The sequence below is a fragment of the Globicephala melas genome, chromosome 3, assembly GCF_963455315.2.
Source record: "Globicephala melas chromosome 3, mGloMel1.2, whole genome shotgun sequence".
Lineage (NCBI taxonomy): Eukaryota > Metazoa > Chordata > Mammalia > Artiodactyla > Delphinidae > Globicephala > Globicephala melas.
This window is the reverse complement of record NC_083316.1, coordinates 70,727,615-70,755,555: the sequence shown is the minus strand read 5'-3', so window position 1 is coordinate 70,755,555 and position 27,941 is coordinate 70,727,615. Positions and strand designations below refer to the sequence as shown.

Sequence of the window (27,941 nt, the reverse complement as noted above, 5' to 3'; positions counted from 1 at the left end):
GCTTTGTAAATATGCCTTTAAAAATACCTCACCATATTTAGCCACTCCTAAATATGTATTTACACAAGTCTACACACTGTAAGTGTTTACCTGGGAGACAGGAACAGTCTCTCTGGTAAATAATATGGGTTTTATAGCCTTTCATGAAGGAATTTTTTGTTTGCTATGTAAAAAAAATCATCTCCTCTCAGTTATAATTTAATAAAATTTTCCTTTCCCTGTAAATTTACTGCAAAGCAATTGAGGTAAAGCCTTGAGATGTTAAAAAAAAAAAAAAAGACAACACTGGTGTTAGCTTTGGGTACAGAGTGGCTTTGATTCATTTTGCTAAAGACTACAGAGAGTAGAAAACACGGATATGATTTCTGAAAACCAGACAAATAAAAATAACCTGTCAGATATATTTTAGAGCTAAGGCTATCGAGTAATTACCTATTTTTTCAGGTTAAAGAAAAAACAAAAACAAAAACAGAACCTCTAGGAAGATCCAAATGATTTAAACTACTTTGCCCTGAATTTTCTAGATCACTGCTTAAATTTACACTTTATATTACATGAGTGGATGCAGGTTAAACATTTTTCAACTCATAACCAAAACTGCGTTAAATCTAAGATATGATCAAATTCTTATAGAAAAGCAGCATTGCCCAGTACACCAGTTCAAGGACAGGAAATTTTCAGTGCATACTCTAACTTGCAAATACACGGCCTTAAGCAATTGAGTTGATCTGACTTATGATTCTGAATGTGTAAATTAGGTTGTGATCTACCCTAGACCTAATGAATGATGGATCTGTACTCAGATATTAAGTACTGAATATTAATAGCAAAAATATATCTTTTTTAAAAAGACACATTTTTCTTTTCTTTTTTTTAATTGAAATACAAAGTGAAATAACACATGATGCTTGGAATTAAAGGGATGTCTCGTTACTTGGTAGGTTCTCACAATTTATTCACTATCCTTCTCCCCACATTTGCTCTCCCCTTATTAAGGCTTTTGAAATCACCTAACATTGAGCAACTGACGTTACCTTTTGTGAGCCATTTTAGGGTCCCAGAAATGGATATGGCTTAATTTGGAGTCCTTTACAGATTTTTTTTTTTTTTTTTTTTTTTTGTGGTACGCGGGCCTCTCACTGTTGTGGCCTCTCCTGTTGCGGAGCACAGGCTCCGGACGCGCAGGCTCAGCGGCCATGGCTCACGGGCCCAGCCGCTCCGCGGCATGTGGGATCTTCCCGCCCCGGGGCAAGAACCCGCGCCCCCCGCATCGGCAGGCGGACTCCCAACCACTGCGCCACCAGGGAAGCCCCTTTACAGATTTTTAAAGGGAGGATCTCTCAGAAGAGATCACTCTCCTCATCAGCTCACTTCCTTCTAGAAAATAAATGTGCAGGATTTCCAGCAGTTTGTCTCTGGAACCACTGAAGATTTTCCTGTCATCAGTGGACTTAGAGACCTACAAGAGAAGAACAAAAGGAGAGAAGCCCCTTATATGAATTCTAAAGACATTTAATAAATTACAGCCTTGCATTTAAAGGAGACTCCTCTTTGTTCTACATGTTTCAAAAATGTTCTCTTTCGGGATCTTTCTGTGTATGGTTACCTGTGCACAGAATGTATGAGTTTGACTTATGTTGAGGAGGTGGGAAATGTGGGCATTTGGGGCAAGTCCAGATATGGAAACATTGCAGGCTTTTTTCAGGATAGAAACATACGAATTTTTTAATGGGCCCAATTATTTTACCCCCACATAAAATGCCTGTTGAAATTTGTCAGTGCAAAATAGGTGCTTACATGCCTTCCTATCTCATCTCTAAATGCAGCTTGGAAGAGATAAAGTTTATATATATAATATACATATTTTTAAAATAGGTGTGAAAACATTTACCTCTTAAATTCAGATGTTTTAAGGTACTTTACTTTTAAGCCTTTTTCTTCCATTTATTCTCAAAATGTTGAAAGATGCATCCTGTTATTAAAGATTAAAACAATCTTTTAAAAATAAAATTATGATTTGTTTTACCTTTGAAATGTACTAGAAATTTAAATACAATGAGATGCTTGATGAACATGGAACGAGGGGTTTTGCAACTAGGTCACGAATTCAGATGTGATCCAGAGAGTACTGAATACCCTACAGCTGTCTATTATGAGTATCTAAAATGAATGCAACAAATAAATACCTCATTATATTTCCATACAAATTTTATACCTACTCTGCTAATTGAAGTGGAGCATAACGTACTATTTGTGTATTCAGTTTACACTTTTGAAAATTATTCTATATCGTCTTACATTTTCACAAAAGGAATAATAAATCCACTGTCACGTGAATAATGCCCACACATATGTTCCAAAGGACACAATATATTCCCCACCTTCTGAGTGTGAACCAGGAAGATGTAATTCTTTCGGCTCCATTGTAGATTCTCACACACCTAGGGACATGGCAGGTGAAAAGGATCACTCCTGTGTACAGCAAATCCATCCTGGCCCTGGTGAACGATGTTCCAGGGTACTGCAAGAGCTAACAGATGAGCAAAATCACTGACCCTCTCATTAGAATCTGAATCTGTTAGAAGAAGCACTGCCTTCTGTCTCTTAATATCTCACAGACATTTGGGAAATACGATTTCTATTCATTTACTTCTGACCAGTCACTCTACACCTTATCCCCACTAAGACTCAGGCACAAGTGTGGAGTGCCAGAGGAAGGACAAACACCTGCTATGCTAAAAATTGCCCCATCTCCTTGCCTGTTTTCCTGGAAACAAAGATGTGCACTTTGACTCTCTTCCCTGAGGGTTCTTTCCTGAAACTGTGACAAGATTTCAGAATTCTCAAGTTTGGCTGGAAACTGAGACCAGCATTTGTTGAGGTGAAGGGAGAGTGTGAAGGGGGCTCAGCTAGAATTCAATCACAAGCCTTCATGTGGCTGCCAAGTGTAATCTTAGACATACAGTCTTTAAAATTCCTAGGTGGCAGTCCCACTCTCGTCTGTACTGTTGAATCAGTCCTGGATGTATTGTGCTTAGATCTTAATGCTACCTTGTAAGACTGCACAGCATTCAGGGAAGAGAATATAGCTTCATAGGGGAAATACAACCATATCCTATAGAGCTCAGCTAAAAACACTAGGACTGCTTAGAAAAAAACAGAGGGAATTTGAAATCCCCTTCAAATATCTCTACTATGCAGAAGGTGCATTAGGCTTATTCTGTATGCAAGCATCACGGGATAGAGTCTGGCTGAATATATAGAAGTTTCTATGAGTTGCCCTGTCCCAAAAAGGAAGACTCACTGCCTCAACAGAATTTAGGCAGCATCCAGGCACAGGCTAGATGGCCCCTTGGAAATTTGGGTACTGACCTTTAAGCCTCTTTCCAGTACTGAAGTTGTATGAATCTTCAAAACCAAACCACTTGTGGGAGGTCCAAAGGTGCTCATGGGGCAGTTTCAGGATAATGTGAGAGTCAGGCGATATGGTCAGGCCATTCAAGATGGCTGTCCTCTTGCTCTTTGTCATCCCCTAGTCGACCAGCACCTGCTTCACCTACAACCTGCCCCACCTAGTGCTTGTTCTAATGCTTAGGCCAGAACGCTTCCACCTGCTAGTTTATTAAAGGGAAACATCTGCCCTCGTGATGGTCATTAATCTGATGGGCTGTGCCCCAGCTGCTGGTTTCCTGGTAACTGATGAGCCAACCTGATGTCAATTCCCACTATAAATGGTAGTCTCCTCCTTTCTTGAGTGGCGAAGGTTATTGTCATGTCCTGCCTGCTGTCTGCCATACATGGTGGGGTGTTGCTCCAGGACCCATTGTTTCAGATGTGTTAAGATACCCTATCCAGTAAACCACTGACGTCTCTGTCACTGTCTCCGGGCTCTTTCTTTGCTCTCAAGGCTGGGCAAGCACAGGCCTTGCAGGTCTGTGGGGTATAGCCCAACACATACCAACTAGGCATATCCTTGTTTTGGTCTTTTCTAAGCCCAGGATTTCTTTCAAGGAGGATGAATTCCCTGCAGTGAATGTGACTGTGAAAAGAACATGGGTTCTACAATCAGAAATTCCCTGATTGAGAATCTTGACTCTTCCATTATACTAGTTGTGTACATTGGAGGAAGGCAATGAACCTAAGAATCTCAGTCATAAAACTGAGGATTATTATTCCCATCTCAATGGGTAGTTGTGAGAATAGAAAATCATCTGTATACTGCCTGGTGTATGTAGTAGGTGTTAATTGCTGCAGGTGCATAATTATATGGGACATAAATATTGTGGCCTAAAAAGCCCACTTCTAGACATCATGGGGGAGGATGCTCATATGGCAATAAGTTCTGAAGGCAGTGAGCTAGGGTGATGTGTGTCAATTACCTACTTCTTAAAAGGCTCCTTTTTCCATCAGGAATACATACATTTATGTTAATATGGAAAAGAAAGAAAGATCCTACTGTGGAGATTGTGCTATAAACACCTAAAATGTGGTAAATGAAATAATAATCACAGTGATGAACTTTATCAAAATTTACATGAAATGAATAATGCAAAGGCAGAGGAAATTATTCTCTACTAGCAGCAGAAATCCTCTACACAACTCCCTCTTAATTTCAAGATTCTCCTAGTGAAGCAGAGTCTGTCTGCTTATTAGTACTCTATCTTTTTAAAATCAAATCACCTAAGGACGGAAGCACTGGTCACAAGGACAGTGAGAATCGTCTGATTTCTTTGCTGAAGAAATAAATTCCCAAACTAAAAGTTTTGATTTTCCAACCAGGAGGGCAATTATTTTCACATATAAATAATTGGCGAGTTTGATCCAATTAAACTGCTGAGTTTATTAACTAGCTATTCTGTAAAATGTAACCCTCAGCTATAATTATTATGTATAATTATCTCTGTATTTAATCTACTTTCAGGTATTAAGCCTATATTTAACATGGCTAGCCCTTTGAAATTGGAATCAAAGACCTTTGATCTGGTCAGTCTTCACCACATGTATGGGGTATTTCTGTCATGAATTTGCATTTTTACCATCCCTTGAAGGACACTAACGTAGCACTGGGTTCTTTTCAGTTTTGACAGGAACATGCAATTCACACTGAATTAGTAGCATTAATTAAAATTCCTACTAAAATGATTCTGTATGCCCATGAAAGGATGAGTAGATTTGATGGAACATTCACTCCTAACTTAAATTGGTAACCTTTAACACACAGGTAAGTTAAGCAGTCTTTTCGCTGATTGGGTTCCTTCAGGCAATCTGGCTACAATGCATGACTTAATGCCGCATCCAAAGATGCCTGACTTTGAACTTGTGAATATAAAATGGGCAGTCAGGAGCGTGTGTTCCAGGAACACAGTTCTCTTGCTCTAGCACAAGCATACTTGCACACAGGAGAGGGGGCAAGTTATCTGACGGTGAAGGCTCCGGGGACAGCCCCTGGCTTCCTGCCCTACCTTCATGTGGCAGTAATTTCCCTACACAAGAGGCAGAGGGCCTCTCCTTGACACACGGTGTCTGCCTTGCCTCCCACACACAAACCCACAAGAAAGTCTGAGCCAGCAAGTATTAAGAAAGAAGTCCTGAGCTGACCAGTCCAACTCTGGAGCAGGAGTAGTAGAAACTGCCATGCTCATGGCAAGAGTTTCACGGCATCCAGTTGGAAGTGGGCATAATAAAATTCCTTGATCAAGAGTCCCGGTGGAGTGTTGGCAATTGAGCGCATATTCTCCCCTTGGTAGGAACAACGATGGAACAGCATGAAATCTATGCTTTGGCAGCAAGGGAGCTTGGTAGTAACATTTTTCTAAACGGAAACAAGACGGATGATTTGGCCTGATAGTTACAAATTATATGATACATTAAATCACCTCTAAAAATAAAAACAAAAGATTTGAAGAAAGGTGTGAATCTTATGAAAGGAGAAAGACGCTTAGACAAGCTTTTTGCCTGTTAGCAAAAAGTAATTTTAAAACGTGTTGAGACACATGAGTAGAGGAGACTAAAATATAGAATTGTGAACACCTAAGGTGTTCTACTGTGTTTAGAATTCAAGGACCGAGGGGTCTGGACAAACTCCCACAATAATCCAGAGAGCATTTATCTGTAATCAATCAAAAATTTCTCTTATCCAGTAACTTATTACAGAGTTCAGTAAATATCAGGCACAGACCATAGGCACTAAACAAACACAAACATAAAAAGAGACCGCCCGCACAAAAATCTATTCACAGATATAAGGTATAAACCCTCTGGATAGCAACAGATAAGCACTAAGAACTAGAGAAAATTAGAAAAACTATAGGCATTAAAAAGAAAAATAAATATTCTAGAGAAACATTCAAAAATCTTTTTCAAATTTCTCAGTGTGATACTGGGTCTTCACTTCCTTGCTGCTCTCCACCTTGTCAGATGGCTTCATTGGTCAGAGACACTGCCTCAGTTTCCTACAAGGTCAGGATCATTGTTACTTCTCTTCCTCCTAACTATTGACCCAAAGAAGACAGCCTAGAATAACACAATCACAATGCTTCCTCCCTAAGGAATGTTTTGGGATTTCTTTCCTCAGAATATTGTTTCTCAAAGAACCCAAATGAGTACAGAGGACAGCTTTGCTTGTGGCCACCACTAACCTCAGTGAGCAGATCCAGAGAAAAGAAAGAAAAACAGGGCAAAGCTTCCTTTCTCTTGAGTTCCCGAGACTTGGTGATAAAGCCACTTCATTACTTGTCGTCTAATTCAATTTCAAGCTGTATTTGATTTGAAAAACACAACGCTTATTAGATCAAAAACCTGGAGATGATTCATAAAATACAGGACAAAGATATACAGACGATGTATGAGCATAGTGCAGAGTGACAAAAATAGAGCATAAAACATGTATATCTTTTCCCTAACATGCTCAAGATTTTAAAAGTAAAATGAAGAACCTGTCCATGAGGCTGAAACTGAACCACTCAAACCAGGCTCAGTGTTTATAAATGAGGAAGAGCCAAACCAATAATAATATTGTGGCATTGATTCTTTATGGTCTCAGTCACACCCACCTCATCACTTAATATATTTCTTCTCCTAAAATGTGTTCAATCCTTTTTGACGGCTTGGCTCAGAGCGTAGATAGTGGAGCCAAACCATATCCCTTTGGTTGGTCTTAAGCTTGGCTGGACTTTCAATGACTTCCACACATTAAGAGCCCACTCTCACAAAAGGCTTAATATAATAATGAAGCCACCTACCTAACAAGTAATAAGAATCAGCATTTCCCGATTAGTCCTGTGAGCCAGGCGCTGTGCATGGAGCCTTACCACAGTGTGTCGCTTAACCCTCACAAGATGCTGAGGTAGGTAGCATTAGCCCCATTTAACAGATAAGGGACTTGAGGCCGGGTGGTTAAGACTTTGCCAAGGTCACAGAGTTCGCAAATGGTGGGACCTTGATTCCATCCATTACATTCAAATTGCTGCAGGTTCACAGGCTGTTGTTCCGCTATACTTTGAGGCAAATTTCCTGACGAATTAGTATTGCCACTTCTGGAAATTTGGAAAGCTTCACATTGCTGCGTCATGTGAAGACTGGCCAGCATTTCCTGGGGAGTCTGGGAAATAAACCGCTCACCTTCAGTTAGTACAGAGGTCTAATGTTCACAAACATGCAATCAATTACTAACACCCCTCCCTCTGCCACCAGCACCTCCATCAGCAGCAAGAAAAAATTAGGACTGCTGCACACCCACACGGCGGATTATTTTTTGTGATTAGTGATTTTTTTAATTTCTTTTTTAATGTAGTCAATGGAGTATGAGGTCTCCTGTACGCAAATACTGGGGGAGGGGTTACACACTGTGTGAGTTACCTCAGGCCAAACCCAAAATAGCCCTGGTTCTCCCATCCCTGAACTTCAAAGCCAGCCCCTTCTTCTTGCTGCCGCCACTGCCGCTGCCGCTGCAGTGACTCTGCAGTGGTCACAGGCCGCGCAGCCTGGGTGGTCCCCCCAACCCAAGCATTCCCCAAGCCGAACTGCGGAGAAACCACATGCGTCGTTCTGGGGTGGGGAAGGCAGGCGAGAAAAAGACAGAGCTGATAAATACACTCTGCCTTCCCCCCAACTCCCCCCTGGGGAAGGTCAACTATATACAAGCCGACTGTGCTCACACAAGGCAAAGCTTTTCCACAGTACAGCACTGTCCCGCATTCCCGGGATGTTGCTTCCTGACTACCGTGCGGCGACACGGGAGGCCACGTGGCACTCATTGGTGGGAAGATCATAAAACTGGAAGCAAAGAGACCCAAGTTCTGACTGCAGCTATCATTCACAAGCCCAGATTCCCAGCGTTCTGTGCCCACATCTGATATGCCTCCGGGTATTGGGCACAGGGGCTTATTAGTTTGTTTCCTGACTGTGGGAAAAATACAAAATATTTCTCCCAAATTTCCTCAGCCCCTGACTCTATTAGAAAGCACTGATTTGCAGCAAGCAAGTTTCAGTCCTCAAGAGAATTCAGCTAGAAATCAGCTTTCGCATCTTTCAGAGAGCAGACAGGAGGTTTCAGGGAGGACCTAAGCTCACCTCAGGCATATCTCTTCTGTGGAGAGAGAACAGAAGGTTTTTACACTTGGGATGACTTTTCAGGGGAATCAGGAACTGAGCAGTGACATTATCCCTGCTGTGCATTGGAGAATCCTCTTTCTCTGGCCTGTTATGCGGCTTTAATCTGAGGGACATCATCTGGAAAAGCCTGGGAGAAACAGAGAACCACGAGCCTATGCAGCTCTGGGGGGAGTTTCTTTTCTTTATGAAACTCACAAAGGAATCGGTCCTAGGATCTGAAAGAATACTAAGGTTTTTTAAACAAACAAACAAAAAATGGCCTCTGGATGTTCCAAGACCACAGGCTACAGAGTAGGGAGGAAGAACCGGCTTTTCTTTGAAACCAGAAAATCCATTTGGCACCTTTGTCCGACAGACACAAGGAAAGGATCCCGTGATCATAAGTTGTTTTATCTAATTTTTTCCCTCCTGGTTTCCTTTGTTGTGAGTTCCCAGCTGCTTTACACCTTTCCATCCTTTACAACTATTGAATCTCTTCTACAGATCTGTAAAAATAAACAGGCCATTTCCAGATTACCAGCCAGCGACACCACATCCTGTGTTGGAGCTGATGATAAATAAGAGTGAGGCAGGTAGTCCCCCAGACACATCTGGGAAGCATCCTCTTCTCTGAACAGAAGCACACAGCATTCAATTCTAGCCAAAGCTTGTTTGGCCTGTGGTCTGCTGAGTTGAAATGGTTATGCTATTTTTTTTTCTCTGAATCTAAAGATTATGTTTTTCCTCTGACATTTTTCCTTTTCTAAAATTTTGATATATAAAAAAATAATCCCCTGGGGGAAACTCTATTGGCTTTAGCCATGAATCCCAGGTGCTTTCTAATTAGCTTTAAAACTTATGTTAGAAAAACTTCAAGTCGAAGACAGCTAAAGCAACCAGCAGCCACAGTTTGGGCTAATTAACTCTTCCGGTAACATCCAGTGACTAGAAACTGTGGTCTCAAATATTCTGTGATGATGTAGCCACTCAGGATCTTATGTGCTCTTTTAACTTCTTTTCAATTAATCAGCTTTATAATGATTAACAACCTGAAATTATTTTTAGCTCTAGTTCTTATTTATTCTTCCATTTATGTATTCTTCACTTTCTCTCATTTAAATCCTCCAATCTCTGCTTAAAACACAGGAATTTCATGAAACCAGCATCGCTCCCTCTGCTCCCCAAACATGTGCAAACATACACAGAGGGGGTACATGTAGGGAATAATCTTTCTTTCACATCCTGAATTTAGCATCCTCAGAAGCAAGGGCAGACAGAAGATAGGCAAAGAAAGGGAAGAGAATTGCTAGAACTCGCACTTTGCTCCCTAGAATCTTAAGCCTTCCATCTGTAAAGGTTCTGTGATGTGTGCTCCCATCTGCCCTTTTGAAGGCCAGCTGCTAGCTTCTGTGCAGATATAAGGTGGAGGAATCAGCCTCAAGAAAACCCAGATTTACATATCATAGGACCAGTAAGGGGAATTTTTAAACATACATGTTTACCACTCTTTTCTAAAATCCAGAGAGCTCTGCAGGCCAATGCTGGTTATAAGACCTACATGAAACAAAATATCATTTTTCTGACACGTTGATCACCAGTCAGAAGGTTAAATTGAGATTTCCTGGTAAAGCAAGAAAACAGCTCTAAAAGTTGAACTAAAATGAATAAATATGACTACAACAATAGAAACACCAAATGAACATTTTAGTCCTTATTTTCTGCCAGACACTGAGCTAGGGATTTCTGCATGTGTTATCTCAGCTGAGCATTATAAACACGCTCTGTCCTCTCATTCTGTTCTCCAATTATCCCCCCAGGCCGGCCTGCCATATGCCCACCTCCTGCACGGAGATGTGGAATAAGGCAAGACCTTTATACACAAGCACACCAGACCAGTCCAAATCCACCCTGAGAACTTCCACAGCCCTAATCTCAATGCATGACTTCCTAGTGGGAGGAAAAGAGCTCCATATTTGTCAAAAAGAAAAGTCTCAGTGTTTGTCTGCCTTTTCCAGGTGCACTTCCTTCAAGTTTCTGGGAGTATTTTATCTACATAAGGAGGAACACTCTAGTGTCTGGATCAATATCTGTAAAAGCTTTTAAGCTATAAAAACCATGATCTTCAGCACTCAATATATTCCGACAAGACCACCCTCTATGTCAAGTGAAGTGGGTAAATTCTTAGGTAGGGATTTTTAGACTCACTCCTTGCCTACTAGCTCTTTCAGTGGAAAAGTCCGTAATCATTAAGCTAAATACAAGGGGACAGGCATTCCCAATTATATAGTTTTAATTCCCTATAAGTCCAACCAGCACAAACTTCATCACTACTTTGTAGTGGTGCTAACTAATGAGCTGAATTTTGGCAGCCCATTAATCTTAATTTTGTAAACATTAAATTTTTTCCCTGGGTTTTGAATGGAGCTAAAATTAGCATTTTTGTTGTTGTTTTGGGGTTTTTTTTAGTATAACCTCCATTTCAACTTCCTGCTACTGGATATTTTGTTACAACAAACAGCTCTATCCTTGACCAGGGTCTAAAAAGAACTCAGAAGAGTTCTGGGAATAATGGTCCCACCTCTCATCTTGTTTCACACACTTCCCCTGTCCCTTCTGGGACACGGAGCCGCCATTGACTTCTAAGGAAATTCACTTGAGGCTCAATTAAAACTACGGAGCACAGAGAAGAAGAGGCATGTCCTCACCTTTTCCTCCCCAGTAAGATCTGTTTCCAGGACCAATCCTATATAGGAGGACTTTTGAGGGCTTATGGTATGAGACAAAACTTGGAAGTTCAACCCAGCTCTCACTCATTTGACAACTGCTGGTTCATCTCAAGTTTCTCTCATAAGTGCAAACGCCTAAAAATTAAAACTGAAAGGCTCTCTCCCACAAAGAAAGTACTCATGGCTTCCAATTTTCCCCCAACTCTCTCTGGCTTCTTAGTCATTGCCATTTAGCAAACACAGTTTAGGGAATAGCAGTTTTATTAGTGTAAGAGACATGGGGTATAAACTACACTCTGTTTAGGTAAGCTACCTGAGGTCACTTCACATCACCCATTTTCTCATTGTGGGCTCTCTTTAGCATGTTCTCACTCCAAACAGGCTATACACTCTATCTTTCTTCCCTTTTTTCTCTCTGATAGCATATTCTAGAAGTCTTTGAGCCCCTTCCCCTTATTTTCCTCAGGTCTACCACACTGGAGCCTCCAAGACTCTCTCTTCCTTTCTATACTGGACCCCTTCAATCTGTTGCCATTACTTCATATTTCTGCTGATAAAATACCGATCCAATCACTGAGCATCATCTGCTCACTTATGACAATCACATTTCTTCTTCTGAAGCATCCTGACATTTATCACTTTCCTTCAATTTCATGTTACTTACTTAAAGTCTAAAAGCAGTCACCAAATCAGTCTTGCGGGGGGTGGGGGCACGGGGCGGGGTAGGCGGCGGAAAGCATTTCCATGCAGAAGGCTATACTTGTGGTGATGAGGAATAAAGGCCCCAAAGTCAGCAGCAGACAGCCAGGTAGAAATCTCAGTTCTGCTGTGTACCACCTGGGTGTCCTTGGGCACATTGTATAAGCTCTCTGTGCCTCCTTTTTTCCTTCCTGCAAACTGAAGGTAGAATTGTCTCTACTTCACAGGGTAGTTGTAGAGATGAAACGAGATCCTGTGTGTAAACACTTAGCACAGTGCCTGGTGGAAAATAAATTCTTAATAAATGTTAACGACAAAACAAAAACATACAACATTGTTTTAACTGAAGGTTACATCAGTCCCCAATTGCAGTTTGAGAATAATTATCCTACTGTACAACCCTATTTGCAGGAACATTTTACTCTGTAGCATGAGGAACATGGAAAGGTATGCATATATGTATGTATGTGTATATTATACACATATATATGTATATTTGTACATATTTGTACATGTATTCTTTAAACTTCTCTTTTACTGACCTGCCTCATGCAATAGATGCCTACTCTTCATGACATGCTGTCAATCAGCACTGTGAAAGCTAGGAAGAGGTAGGAAACAGAGAGAGAATTAAAGCTGAACCTTGAAACATGGGCCTATGGGGACCAAATAAAAGAAGTAAGGTGAACATAACTAGCAGGGAAGTTTCAGAAACAGTGGCTCCAGAGTCTGGAGAGACTAGAGCACATTCAGCAGACAGTTAGGTTCTGAATTCTGCCAGAGCAGAGCAGGAATCATTTCATACCTACACCTAACGGAAGACAGAGCAGGATCAGCTCACGTTGGGTTCACAGGGTGTGGGCTTTCACTTTGAATTTGCTGTTTTGGTCCCTGTGTAACAACAAAGTTTCATCTGGAGAACTGTCTCCTAGCAATTGACAATGGTTCATTAGGACTCTGTGTTGAGGATTCTGAGGCCACTGGCTCTTAGGGAAACAAAGCATGGCTGATTATTAATGTCTGCCATGAGGAAGGAGAAAGAGGTAGCCTACATGCTTTATGTCTGCCATCCAGGCAATGTAAACAATCGAGGTCAAGGAGGGCGATTTTAGCCAAAGAGTGACATGATAAAAGAGATGTTTTAAAGAGATTAATTTGGCAACAGATCATAGGACAGGCTGCTGAGAGAAGAGAAGAGGCAAGAAAACCACTTTGGAAACTTCTCCCGAAACCAGGACGGCAACCATGAAAACATAAAAGAAGGAATACATTTAAGAGACTGTAAGAACAAATCGATATACTTAGCCTGACTTCTCAAGAGCCTTTAAACTGAGGGAGGGCATTTTTTAATAGACTTTATTTTTTAGAGCAGTTTTGGGTTCACAGTAACATGGAGCAGAAGGTACAGAGATTTCCCACACCTCTTGACCCCAACACATGCATAAGCTTGCCCATTATCAACATTCCCCTACCACAGTGGCACATTTGTTACAGCTGATGAACCTACACTGACACATCACAGTCACCCAAAGTCCACAGTACACATTAGGGTTCACTCTTGGAGCTACACATTCTATGTGTTTGCACAAATGTTTAATGACATGTATCCACCGTTACAGTATCATACAGTATAGTTTCACTGCCCTAAAAATCTTCTGTGCTCTGCCTATTCCCTCCCCACTAGCCCCTGGCAACCATTGATCTTTTCACTGTCTCCACAGTTTCACCTTTTCCAGAATGTCACATAGTTTGAGTCATACAGTACATAGATTTTCAGGTCGGCTTCTTTCACTTAGTAATATGCACTTAATTTTTCTCCATTAGAATGAGCTTGATAGCTCATTTCTTTTTTAGTGCTGAATAATATCTGTTGTCTGGATGTACAAAAATTTATTTATCCATTTACTAAAGGACACCTTGGTTGCTTCCAAGTTTTGGCAGTTATAGAATAAAGCTGCTATAAACATCCATGTGCAGTTTTTTGTGTGGACATAAGTTTATAACTCTTTGGGGTAAATTATGAAGGAGCTCAATTGCTGGATCATATGGTAAGAGTATGTTTAGTTATGCAAGAAACTGACAACTTATCTTCCAAAGTGACTACCATTTTGCATTCCAACCAGTAATGAATGCAAGTTCCTATTGTTTCACATCCTCTCCAGCATTTGTGGTCAGTATTCTGGATTTTGGCCATTCTAATAGGCATGTAGTGGTTTCTCATTGATGTTTTAATTTGCATTTCCCTGATGACATATGACGTGGAGCAGAGTTAAGGCCGTTTTGATTCTTGAGAAGGGTATCATTTTGTCTAGTTCTTCCAATAGCAAAGATTTGTTTATTTCATTCATCCATTACCAAGCATTGTCACCTAGCAGACAGCAAAGTAAGGGTATTTGAAATACAGTACAGGTGAATTCTGACAAATAATAGCTAAGGAAAAATTTGGATGAGGTGTATTTCTAACATCAGTGAGTATTTTGGTAAATACTCATTTACAGTGAGTAAATATGGTAAAAACTTTTTCCTGGTGAAGCAGAGGCCACCTAGAGGGAGTCAATGACCTGGGGCAGAGGTGTTGGAAGATACTAAACATAATCTTGCCTTCTTCATAATTTTGACCAGCAGCTCTGGCCCTGCCTTAGTCACCCACTTTTGTCTCTTCATCTTGTGTGCACTTGTACAAGGTACATCATGGCAGTTATGCCAGAAGTAAAGCCAGATCTCATTTTAAGGACAAGTCTCTAAAAGCCTCCTGGAGGATAGGGCAGAGGGAAAGAAGGAATACTGTTTATAATCACTGACACTGAAAAATGTATTTATTTGTTATTTTACTGAGGGACCACTCTATATGAAGCTCTGAACTAAAAACAATTTCAAAAGTATAGGAATGACATAGAGCCTCCAAAACCATATACCCTTCCTAGAAGAAAAAACACATGTTTATTAAAAATTAAGGAATACAGCAAGAGATGGCATAGACCCTATATAGAAAATATCCCTGCCTTGTACCAAGCCAGTAATAGTCTATATGCTGCCAGTCGGGTGAATGAAAGTATGACTTGGGGGACAGGAATAACCATTCACATAAGTGCTGAATCACAGAGATTTCCCCAAGCTTGGGCAAATGCTAGGCAAGAGGGAATAACAAATGAAGAGATGCTGTTTGGAGAAGAATGGGCCCTGACTGGGGCTCCCGCCTTCCTGCACAAATGTGTTGATTATGTGACTCCAACTAGGCTGAGGGAAAGATGGTTGGAACATTTCCTTAGACAATGGCCTGATTGAAAGGTCACTTCCTGCCACTTTCCATATCCCTGAGGGGAAATCCCATGCTGGCTCCAGTACACAGTGATGGCTATGTTGAAAGCCAGGCTTCTGAACAAATGCCTGCCTGCCAGAGTCACTGGCCTCTACTTTGGGGTTTAGAGATGAATTAAAGATAAGTATTCATGCTTAAATGTCCACTCAAACATAATGCAATCTGTACAATTTTCAATTCACAACCGTTGCAAAGTAGCCGTGAGTGTTTTTCTATACTTCGTTGACCCTATGATTTTTCATACCATCTAAGAAACAGAAATTCCTCACTCCCAAATGAGCAACATTTTGAACTCACCCCTGACCCTAACATGATAAAAATCTGTGCCGTTGAAAAGAAACATAAAGTGTTTTGTTGTTTTGTTCTGTCTCTTCCCCTGAAAGCCATCCAAGGGCAGAATCCTGTTGCCTGTGTTCACAATGAATATGACATAGAAAGAACATGATATTTTAGACAGAGCTTTCAGAAAACTCTATATAAGGACAAAAAGAAACATTTGATGCTGAATTCTTTCCTAATTTAAGACATTTTGAGTCCAGTTTTTATTTATTTATTTTTTAAAGGAACAAGACAAATTCCAGGACAAATGCTCCTGGGATTTCTTGTGTGAGCTGAACGTAGTGATGAGCAGACATTGTCTAAGTCATTGCAGGAACCCTAGATAACCTAAATGTTCCCTCTGTGTGCCCAGCCAGCAACACCCTGCAAAAAAGATCTCACCCCTTCCCCAGCTGCAACCACACTCCCTGAATTCTGACATACTTCAGTACCCTAGCATTTCAAACATGTTGGTGTGTTATTTTGAAATTGCTCTCACATTATTTCGTGGGAACATTTAATAATTGAATGCAATGCTTATCAAAGCAGATGTTCGGCAACAGAATCACCTGGCATTGTTTCTTTTTTTAATATAAATTTATTTATTTTGGGCTGCATTGTGTCTTCTTTGCTGCGCACAGGCTTTCTCTAGTTGCAGTGCCTGGGGGGGCTATTCTTTGTTGCAGTGTGTGGGCTTCTTATTGTGGTGGCTTCTCTTGTTGTGGAGCACGGGCTCTAGGTGCATGGGCTTCAGTAGTTGTGGCACTCAGGCTCAGTAGTTGTGGCTCGTGGGCTTAGTTGCTCTGCTGCATGTGGGATCTTCCCGGACCAGGGTTCATACCCGTGTCCCCTGCATTGGCAGGCAGATTCTTAACCACTGTGCCACCAGGGAAGTCCACCTGGCATTTTTTTAAAATGCAGATTCTTGAGCCCCTGCCTGGAATGTGGAACATCTATGCGAGAGGCCTGGGTATCTGCAATGTTAGAGAAAATCCTGTGGTTTGGATCCACAGCGTAAAGAATCCTGGACTCTAACTATAGTCTTAGTTCCACTATTCACCATTCACTGTACACTTTCAGCCAGTCATTTAATCTCTGGACTTAAGTGTTTTCAGCTGTAACATAGGATTATTGTGAAATAGTATATGCAAAAGTACTCATATATATAAAAAATTATTCACACGTGTACTTGTGAATTCCCTAGTTAGATGATAAAACCTTTGAGACCCAGGAATCTCTTTATTGTACTTTCCTTATTGGTAATGTCATATTTATAGCTGGATTTCAGTAAATAGTTGTTTAATGTACTATATAGCACAAGACTCGGAAGCATTTGCACCCTGATACTTAGAGAAAGTTAATTAGCCAACGGGAGTCCACATCAATGTAGAATTTACCTTGGACCAGGGTCGTCCCTAGGATTTGAAGGTTAATCAACTATCAGAGTTGATTAATTAAACTGTTGTTTGCTGTCTAACAAAGCTTATTAAGGTGGACACGTAAGGCCTCCTTGCCTATTTATTCAATTTTCCAAGAGAAAAATAACTCACGTAGCCTGACAAGTCAGGCTGACTATCCAAAATGGATCAGAGTAAGAGTAAAGAGATTTTGTTTTAATTAAAAAAAAAAAAAGAACTTTTATTGTGGACATTACTTTAATGCTTTCTCATGTCAATACATTTAGTACTATATCATATCCCTACTTTACAAATGAATAAACTAAATCACAGCCTGATTTGTCTGTCTCCACAAGAGGAAAAGACCCATCGACGGGTTGGGCTGATCACAGGGGCCTGACAGGGCATCCTGCACCCAGAGAGCCATGAATCTGCTGCAAACAGTCACTGAGTAACTGACTCCCTTGTGCTCTGTTCTGTGGCTGACCAACTCCATTTTTGTTTTGTGATTGAGATATTTATTTCTTTAAATATGGGAAAGTCTTCATTCAGGTTTAGGTCAGTTTTATAGCCTTGGAGTTATTTCGTCTTGTAAAGTCAGTGTTTCCACAAGTTCATATTATGTGGTAAAAAGAGGAGCACTTTTTTATATGAATAATTATATATTTTTGATATGGTTATTAGAAAAAAATGTAAAACGAGTATACCAATCCTAATTTCAAAAATAGTATTACAAAGATGAGGTTAAATAATTTTAAATGGTGAGTTGATATAAAGTTAATTTAATGAAAAACTTTAAATAATAGTTTAGGTATTGTGCAGATATCACCAACTTGTGAAAGGAGTAATAAGGGCAGTTTGGGGAAGACTGGTTTAAATTGACTTTGCATAGCTCTCTGTTTCATTTTGAGTTGCTTTTATAATTTAACTTTAAGAAAAAATATTCATTTCTCTATTCTCAGGTTCTTCAGCAGCTGCCTCAAAGTAGTCCTTCTTGAACCAACAAGCTATCTGTACGTCACTTGAAATTATGCAGCTGATTATGTGATTCCAAATCACACTAAATACAAAGATAGTAATAATAGCTTCATTTATTGACTATTAGCATGAATTATACACTGGTTTAGTCATTGTACATATAGTGTTGTTAATTATCAGAACTCCTGTGGGGTAGGTATCATTATCCCCAATTTATAGGTGTGCAAACTGTGAAAGTGAATAATTACCTATAGCCCCCTAACATGCTAAATGTAGGAACCAAAAATGTAACTCAAATCTGTCATTCCCTTAAGTCTTTGTTCTTTCCCCAATACACATTGCCTCTCTGTACTAAATTTCCTAAACTATACGGCCAAATATTTTTAAATGTCTTACATAGTAAAGTTGCAGTGAGAATACTGAAGTTGTAGAAGAACTATAGGCTATATCTGTATATGTCTTTAAGTGAACTGAATTGATTATATTTGTAAATGGGTTACTTCCAAAGTGCCTGCCATCTTATTATATCTCCTTTTCAATCAAGCCAACATTCCCTTCTTCCCATGGAGATCAAAACCTGGCAACCGTATTCGTATATGAGACCCTAGCTGGTCCTGGCCCGCTAGGAGTCAACACATTTCCTAAGTCAAAGTTGCTCTGATTGATTTTCTTTCCTGCAAATCTGGACCAAGGACTACTTTGCTAAACAGAGGACATGTAAATTGGGGAGCTGTGAACAGTAGAGGGTGTAGAGAAGCAGAGAGGGAAGACTGAAGCAGAGGTGTGCCTAGAACTGGAGAACAAGGCCTTGAGATGAGAGAGAGACAGAGAGACAGAGAGAGAGACTATATTACACAATAGAAAATTTAACACTTGGCCTCTAGCTAGAAAATTTTGAATGAAGAAGGGTATTTCAAGGAGTGTGGGTCCCTCATAAGCCCCTTCTGCCCTTGTGCTCCGTGAAGTATCCTTACAATACATTCTTACGTTTCAATTAAGCTAGTCTGACATGAATCTCTGTTATTATAACCAAAAGGGTGTTAAGTAATATAGTTGCAATGTTGGAAAGAAATTTCTCCTTAAAAACTTTCCTTGGAGTAACCTTGAACCATTCAGTTTCTTCTGATCATTTACTGGTAGTGATCATATTAGAGATGATTTCAGTTAGTTCTAGAAGCCAGTCCATTTAACCAAATTGTAATGTATACACTCAATATACAGATAACTGACGCAAGTTCTTTGATGGGTTTCATTAAATTGTCCAAATATTTTTGCATCATAAAGACATTCAAATGAGAAAATATCACATTCTTCCCAAAAGAGCAAAACCACACACACACACACACACACACACACACACACAAGGCTTCATTTATCAAACAAACACCTATTCATCTCACTTAGCTCCCTTTAGTTGCACCTTCTACTCATCCTGTCTTAACCATTCTTACTGGAAACTGCAGAATAATTTTTGGCCCAGACGAAAGTAGAAGCAGATTTAGCAACCAAAACATGTATATTTAAAAACTGCCCCTTACTTAGCATGTGTTAATATGATGGTGCATACCAGAGGAACAAAATAAAATCATCACAAGAAATGACTGCAAAACACAAGCACTCTGGATAATTCAAATGAAGCCTTTCAGCTGGCTCAAACAATTTGGTTTTGATTTCATACATCACCAAAGTGAGACATTAAAGAATACTCTATACAGGGCACTTTTTCTGTTGTTCATCCATGTTTTCCCCTGGGTTTAAGAAAGAAAAAAAACAGTGGAAAATCATAGCATTTTTTCATTGAATTGATTTTTTAAAATGAGTTTGACAATTAAAATCAGATTTTTTTAAGCAAGAAAAAAATACATATAAGAAACTTATACTAAAAGTTTTAGCAGAATGTGGATTAAATTATTGGTTTTTAAACCATGCTTTAAAAATGGCATTGACTCTGGAATGGAAAAATCAGTAAATCCAAAGTAGAACAAGATTTCGACACTAGTAAAATTGAAAGCTGAATTAAAACTTTGTGTACATTATTTGCAAACGTAATAATCCTAGGAAGATTCTGACTGTAACATCTTGCTAGCTGAAACTGATCTTTTCCTAAGTGTTTGCTTCCACCGATTGTTTCTAGTTTATTAGAGAAATTCTTCAGGCTATAGCTATTGAAATCTGCAGTTGATACTCCAAGTAGATTTTGGGTAGCAAATCACATGGGCCTGACTATCCAGTCTGTTGGCCTTGTTTCTTTTGGCCTAAAAGTTTTTCCTTTCAATATTTCCTGCCCCACGAGAGGAAAGGAAAATCTAGAGAGGTGGGAGGTACCATTGCTTTGTGAGCTGCCATAAAAGTTGGCAGGTGCTAAGAGACTGGAGTGCTAGGAGACCACTAAAGTTATAAATACATGCTTTAAAAAAATCTTGTAAGTAGTACATTAATATTATTGCATGTCATGCTATAGATGAGTTTACTTCTACAAAGTGAACCCCTTGCTGAAAAAAATGAGCCAGCAGAGATTACTTTTGATAGGAAGAATTAATGCAGAAGGCTTCAACTGAATACTTCTTTTTGAAACCTAAAAACTCAATGTGCATTACTCATTAGGAGTAATTATTAAGCCCTGTTAATATACAAGTATATAGCAGAGTAATGGACCAGGCTGGCCCCCCACGGGAGAGTAAGCAACTTCCCATGAAAAGCCTGTTAGAGACAATGTCTCTCTAAATTCCCACAGTGGTGCTTCAGTCCCTGGTTAATGCCAATGGAAACCTGTAGCTGTCAAAAAGCAAACACCTTTAAGGCTCCATGAAAACTCTTTCTGCTGCTTACAGGATCCTTCCCCTTACTCCTTTCTTTGGGAAGAAATATTTTTTCCTTTAGTCTCAATTTCAAGGACATTCCTTATCTGAAGCTTTTCCCCCATCAGCTCCTTCCTTTCACCCAACCATCACTGCAGCTGAATTAATAGATCAATCACGTGCTCCTCTGTGTTACAATAGCATTGTGTTAATACCTGTAGCACAGCACTTATCATGTTGTATTACAATTAGCTCTGTGTGCATGGATCTATCATCACGATCCTGGAGATTTTTGAAAGTGGGGACAATGTGTTATTCATTTAGTGCTTTGTTTATAATAGGTACCCAAAAGATATTCATCAGAACAAGTGAATGAAATTCTCTAAATAGAAGTATACACATGCTTTCACTCATTCATACCTCTATTCAACAAGTAGTGTTACTTAGAACATATTTTGTGTCTTACTGCAAAATATTTTCGGATCCATTCCTGAGAAGTAGAGGGTAGAGAACTGGAGGTCCCTGGAAATCTTTCAAATGGATGACATCATGTAGTGGACAAGTGCAGAGAAAAAGAGACAAGAATACAACTTCTCCTGATTAACAATTTTGCTTACGGCTATCTCTGATACTAAACATATAGCATGTGCTTGATGAAGGCTTTTTGAATGATTGATTAATTGATTACAGTTGAGGTTCAACTGTTTTCTGCCCAAGCAGGCTATAATAACATCTGCTAAAAATCTCATCTTCTACAAAAACTTTCTTATAAAGTTTTCTCCTATTAACCCACATAAGACTGACTCCATTCCTTACTAAAACCTTTAAAATTTCTTGTTTGTATATCTTTATACTCTAAATATATATCATCATGATTATACTTATACAGTATTTGCTGATAATTGGTACCCTTTTTAATATGCTGATTTTCTCAGAATTAGAGAAAAACATTTTCTCTTTCAACTAAAAACTAATATTTTTATAAACCAGGAATTTGATTAATTGGTTCTTTACCAGGACAGTGATCACTTATATTAACAATGATCACCCAGAGGCAGTGCAAGTTGTGGGGCTCCTGTAGTCTCAGCAAGTGCCATGTTAGTATCAAGCATAGACGACCATACCGTAACTTCTTAAGCTTTCACAGTTGAAAGAGACTTTAGGAATACTCTGTTTCAAGTTCAATGCAAGAATCCCTTCCCCGACTTCCACACCACTAAAACCTGTGGCTATAACCAGGGGCAGAAATTGTCTTCCACATCGACAGGCTCTTCCATTTCTGAAGAACTCTGATTCTTAGAATGCACTTCCCTTTACTGAGCCAAAATCAGATTCCCTGCACTTCAAACACTGATCCTGGCTCTAGCCTCTAGTGTTTCAAAGATCTAATCTAATCCCTCTTCAAATATTGAAAGGCAGCCATGCTTCCCTCTAGGTATTTTCCAGTACAACTTATAAATCTGAATAAATCTGTATCATCCAGCACACATGTGTCTATTAACCACAAGGACATCATGAGAGATCACTTCAAAGGCCTTGCTCATGTACCAATGCCAGTATTTTTTCAACCACCAATTAAATAAGCAGAGTGAATTGGTCACAATTGCTCTTAAGAAACTCGTGGTGGCTCTTAATGATCACTGCCTACTTTTGGGTGCACATAGCAACATGCTTAGTAAATCATTTGGAAATTGGCTCATTTTGTTTCCAGAATCTCTATTTCATTCTGTCACAATTCAACTGGTGGGCATGGGGTGGAGGCAGGGGTAGACTCTAAGTATTTGAAATGGAGGAAGGGGATAGATTTAACACAGGGAACTGGTTACAAATAAGCAGAAAGGCTCACTGAACAGGGATTGGTGAGGCAACCCAGAGATTAGAAATAGCAGGAAGTCACTGGGACTTCTAGGCTAGAGGAGAAAAGGGAGGAGCCTATGAGACTAGGGCCAGGACTTAGGGTCACCCAGAGGAAGATGGAACTGGGACAGGAAGGTAGAGCAGAAGTTGCAGATACAGAGAAGCCACAGGACATTTCCAGAGATATCAGCTGAGGCACAGAGAAAATAACCTGGCTTTCCCCTTCCTCCAGCCCTTTACTTTCCCATTGGGGTTTCCCACTGGGGAGTCAGCTGACATGGAAATCTGGGAAATGCAGCGAGCAGGGAAGCCTGAGCAGAGCAGGGGAGGGGCAGAAACGGGTGCCTTTCCACAATTCTCCATGATTTTTCAAAAGTTACATACTTAAAGAATATTTCAGTACTTTTGAATAAGTATGACATAACTGTGTTGCTATTGTTGCTATTGTTGTTGTCATTTACCTCCACAGCATTTACCAGTGTGTAGCACACAGGAGACACGAAATTAATACAATTTGTCTGATTTTGGAAAAATCGATTATTCCCTCAAAATAGCTCCTCATTTATTATCTCGTCTCTTGCTTGATGTTCAATTTCTGCCTAATCATGTTTGCATTACGTTTTTTAGTTTATAGCTGGTATTAATAAATAACTAACTGGATTTAAGCCAATCTAATTTTTCTTTCTTGGAGGGTTCACTTGAAAACATCTGCACTTACTGATTGTTTTTCTAACAATACACACCCAACTTTCATTGTTATGAGGAACATAAAATGTATCATACAAGTGTTCAACTGAGGGCTTCCCTGATGGCGCAGTGGTTGAGAGTCCACCTGCCGATGCAGGGGATGCGGGTTCGTGCCCCGGTCCGGGAGGATCCCACATGCCACGGAGCGGCTGGGCCCATGAGCCATGGCTGCTGAGCCTGCGCGTCTGGAACCTGTGCTCCGCAAAGGGAGAGGCCACAACAGTGAGAGGCCCGCGTACCACAAAAAAAAAAAAGTGTTCAACTGACATTTAAATGATGTACATCTAAAGGTCTTTGATATTATATTTTCATTTTTAAAGTAATCTCCTTTTTTCTTTTGAAATTTTACTAAAAGAATATATACACAGTATCTATGGCACAAACATTTTAGCATTTTAACAGCCAGGTAGATTTATAAAATTGTCAGTCAGCTGACTGAATTTATGAATTTCACTAACCTTTCCACGACAAAACAATGGGCTTTAACAGTAATTGGCAGAATTGAACAGTAATTGCATCATTGTGTTGATTCAGGATGCATATCCAGCTTTTCCTGACTGTTCAAAGTAAACATTTTAATAAAGGACACTACACTGATCTCCAAATGGTGACATTTAGAGCTGTGCTGTTCCATGTAGTAAACACTGACCATGGAAAGCTACCAGAAACTTGAGATGTGGTTCTTCTGAAATGGCATAAGCCAATTCTTCTGAATAAGCATAAAATATACCAAATTTCAAAGACTTAGTGTGAAGGAAAAAAAATGCAAAATACCTTATTTTATATCGATTTCATGTTAAAATGATAATCTACATAGATTGCATTCAATAAAATGTTATTAAAATTAATGTCGCCTGTTTCTTTTTACTTTTTAAAATTTGGCCCCTCAAAAATTTAAAAATATATATGTGGCTATAGCATTTATGCCTTTCATTGTATTACTTTTGGGTGGTGCCGATCTAGAGCAAATGAAGAAGTGACTGTCTGCTGAGACAGGACATAGCAACTGAAGGAGAAGTCATCTCTCCTTTTAATTAGTTTGGTAATAGCAACAGATTCAATGTCAGACATTTAAAAGAGACAAGACTATTCTCTTCAGTCAAGCAAAACTCCCACTGTGGTTCCTAAGAGTTCTGCCTGAGTAAAACAAATGAGATTAGGCCCGTGATGTTTACTTCACGCTAAAACATTTTTTTTTCCGAAACTTTCTTAGTACACTGTTGGCTACCAGGCTCTGGAAGTGCAGAACCGAGAAAGGATGAAAGAACAATAAGGGAACAATTTGAAAGTGTTGTTTTGAAACATGTAACTAGTGCTGTCAGCCCGCTGGTTCTTTCCATTTTGTACATTTACATTTCCTGACTGTAGTTGAAGAACATTTCACTGCGTGTTACTATCAATCATCCTTAACCTAGAAGTGCACTGTACATTAGTAACAGTTAATTGGCATATTTAAAGTAAATAGCTACTTAGTTTTGTTGTGAAGGTTTTGCATACAAATCTCTAACACCACAGGCTTTGTTTGTTTCAATAACAAATACCCCTGTCTGCACCATTGCCACTTCTGTCAGGAGATGAATAGAGATGCAATCACATTGAAATACCCGGAACACAAGACGACAGCCCGAATGATGTGCAATGTGTAAGCAGGCCCTCCTTGCTCATCAAAGATGCCCACACAGAGGGGAAAACACACACACATGAAAAGGAGAGGCAATGGGGAGTTTTAGAAGGATGGTCAGGAAAGAAAAACAGAAAAAACAGAAATTATAACTTTGCCTATACATTTTCTATGCGTTAATAACCTGAAAGGGAGATGATTTAGCTGACACTGTCTTGGCCTCTGCCATTTGTTCAGTGTCAGGTTCACACTCAGCAAGACTCCCAAAGCTTAGGGAGAGATATCTTTCTACTCTTCATTCCCCTAGGAGCCCAGCAGCAAGTGGATTTGTGCCTCTTCCTTGGGTAGCAGAGCTGAAATGGGAGTGGGTTAGGTATTTGATAAAAGAACATAAAATGACATGAACTTCTTTCCAAATGTGAAGCCAATACAGCTATAATATATATCTTAAAAACAAACAAGCCACATTACATTTTGGGTGAACTCCTATATTTCCTAGACCTAGAGGGATGAATCTTTAAATGAGTCCCAACATTTCCTTCACTACCAGCACCAAAAAGTCAAAAGAGACTATCTGGTAGTTATGTGTGTGTGTGTGTGTGTGTGTGTGTGTGTGTGTGTGTGTGTGTGTGTGTGTGTGTGTGTGTGTGTGTGTGTGTGTGCTGTGAATCAGAGGAAGTACCACTCACTCCTCTAGCCACAACTCTGAAATAGAATTTCCACAGAAGAAACAATATAAATGGTTGTCCATATGGATCATTATTACAGTCTATAAAAACCCTATAAACTTACAAAAAGTTTTAAATAAACTAACATCATTAATAATAGTACAATTAGAAATCAGAAATCATAGTAATACTGTTGTTAGCACTAATAACATTATTTCAACTCTATTCAAAGGTTAAGAAAAAAAGAACAGGTATTATAGAAATAACCTGGAGAGAGTTAACCATTACTTATTTCTAATGTTATTTCTTTGACAAAATTCAAATCTGAGATACCAAAAATTATTTTCCTTAGAACATCGAGATACATCATCATTAAGCAGGCTTTGCTACTTTTATTATGGGCTATCAGCTATGGCATTTTTCAGTGCTTGGAATATGCCAACACGTCCTCCGAAGGTAGGAGTGGTCTGAGCATGTGTCCTTCATCCACTCCCATGTATTGCATCTACCTTGTAAGGAAAAAGAAGGAAAGTTGCAAATAATGTTATTTCAAACATCAGAAAATGTGAAGCGGGGAACCTCTCTTTCTCAGTAAAACTATCAGGAAGAATTTCCCATCTGTTCTAAGTTTCTAACATTGAACCCTTCAGCTGTGGTCCACAGTCTTTCATGGTTCACTACAAATTTCTAAATAGATGTTTTGCCATCACTAACTTAAAACTAAAAAGTCAGAATTCCTGGTGTTTTCAAGGCTCTACTGTCAATGAAGCTTTTCCATATCTATTGGGAGCAACACGATCCAGGCTAATATTGGGGCAGCATGTGCCTCCTTGTCACACGGCCGGTCCAATTCAGGACTTCATCCTGTTCCTTCTCCTGGATAGTATTTCCAAGATGGATGTATTCCTTTCCTTCCACACCTACCATTAAAGCTCCTGAGTAATGGTTAACACATAACTAGATGACTGCTCTAACCTCCTTGTCATGGGTGGATCCATTGTCTCTATTTTGATCCATCTTACATAAAATGATGGAATTACAGACTCTAAAGTGGTGCTTCCCACAGACATAAAAAACAAACTATGGTTACCAAAGGGGAAAAGGGAGTGGGGGAGGGATATATTAGGAGTTTGGGATTAGCAGATACAAACTACTATATATAAAATAGATACACAACTAGGACCTACTGTATAGCACAGGGAACTATATTCAATATCCTGTAATAAACCATAATGGAAAAGAATATGAGAAAGAATAGATAGATAGATACTGAATCACTTTGCTGTACACCAGAAACTTACACAACATTGTAAATCAACTATACTTCAATTTAAAAAATAAATAAATAAAAAAGTGGTGCTTCTTAAACTATCTGTGGTAGTGAACACAGTTCTTATTTCCTCCAGTCCATAATGGACTGAAATTTTGGTAAGCTAAAATAAAATGAATTTCTGGAAAAGTGATCACAGGCTTGGATGTCACAGCTATGTCAAACTGCTATGGAAGTTTCTAAATGATGACTCTCAATTTCTGTATGTCTCATCATAGACCTTTACCAGTTTGCTCATCTAAATCAGTCTTTAGACCACACTCTGAGTAGCAACGATGAGCTACCTTCTATCAAATCACCATCATTTTCTAGGCTTGCCATTTGTATACTTCCAGTCCAAGCACCAAAAGTAAATATAAAACTAAGTTATCTGTTCAGGGCTTCCCTGGTGGCGTAGTGGTTAAGAATCCGCCTGCCAATTCAGGGGACACAGGTTCGAGCCCTGGACTGGGAAGATGCCACATGCTGCGCAGCAACTAAGCCCGTGTGCCACAACTACTGAGCCTGCACTCCAGAGCCCGCAAGCCATAACTACTGAAGCCTGCGTGCCTAGAGCCCATGCTCCGCAACAAGAGAAGACACTGCAGTGAGAAACCGGTGAACCGCAAGGAAGAGCAGTCCCCACTCACCGCAACTAGAGAAAACTCACGTGCAGCAACGAAGACTCAACGCAGCCAAAAATAAATAAATAAAATAAATAAACTTATTAAAAAAAAAAAGTTATGTGTTCAAATGAGTTGTATCTAGAAAAGACCTGAAAAGCTATTTTCTTTCCCATTAAATAATCTCTGATCATAAAACAGTTTAGAATTCTATAGGTGTTAGATAAAATCTAAAGATGATAAAAGATCAAAGATCTTATGGCAAAGAGGTAACAATACCACGATCAAA

General features: G+C 39.6%; 2 long non-coding RNA genes across 2 annotated transcripts in view; both read right to left on the bottom strand.

Annotated features, from left to right (window-relative positions):
- The window catches only part of LOC115847545 (uncharacterized), a 390,948-nt gene that overhangs the window by 231,716 nt on the left and 131,291 nt on the right, over nucleotides 1-27,941 (bottom strand). The gene's annotated exons all lie outside the window — the stretch shown is intronic.
- Nucleotides 1,219-2,541, bottom strand: LOC132597081 (uncharacterized). The gene is made up of 3 exons (XR_009563415.1): nucleotides 2,382-2,541; nucleotides 1,892-1,972; nucleotides 1,219-1,459 (listed from the first exon to the last, which is right to left on the bottom strand). It is a non-coding gene; the product is annotated as an uncharacterized lncRNA (long non-coding RNA).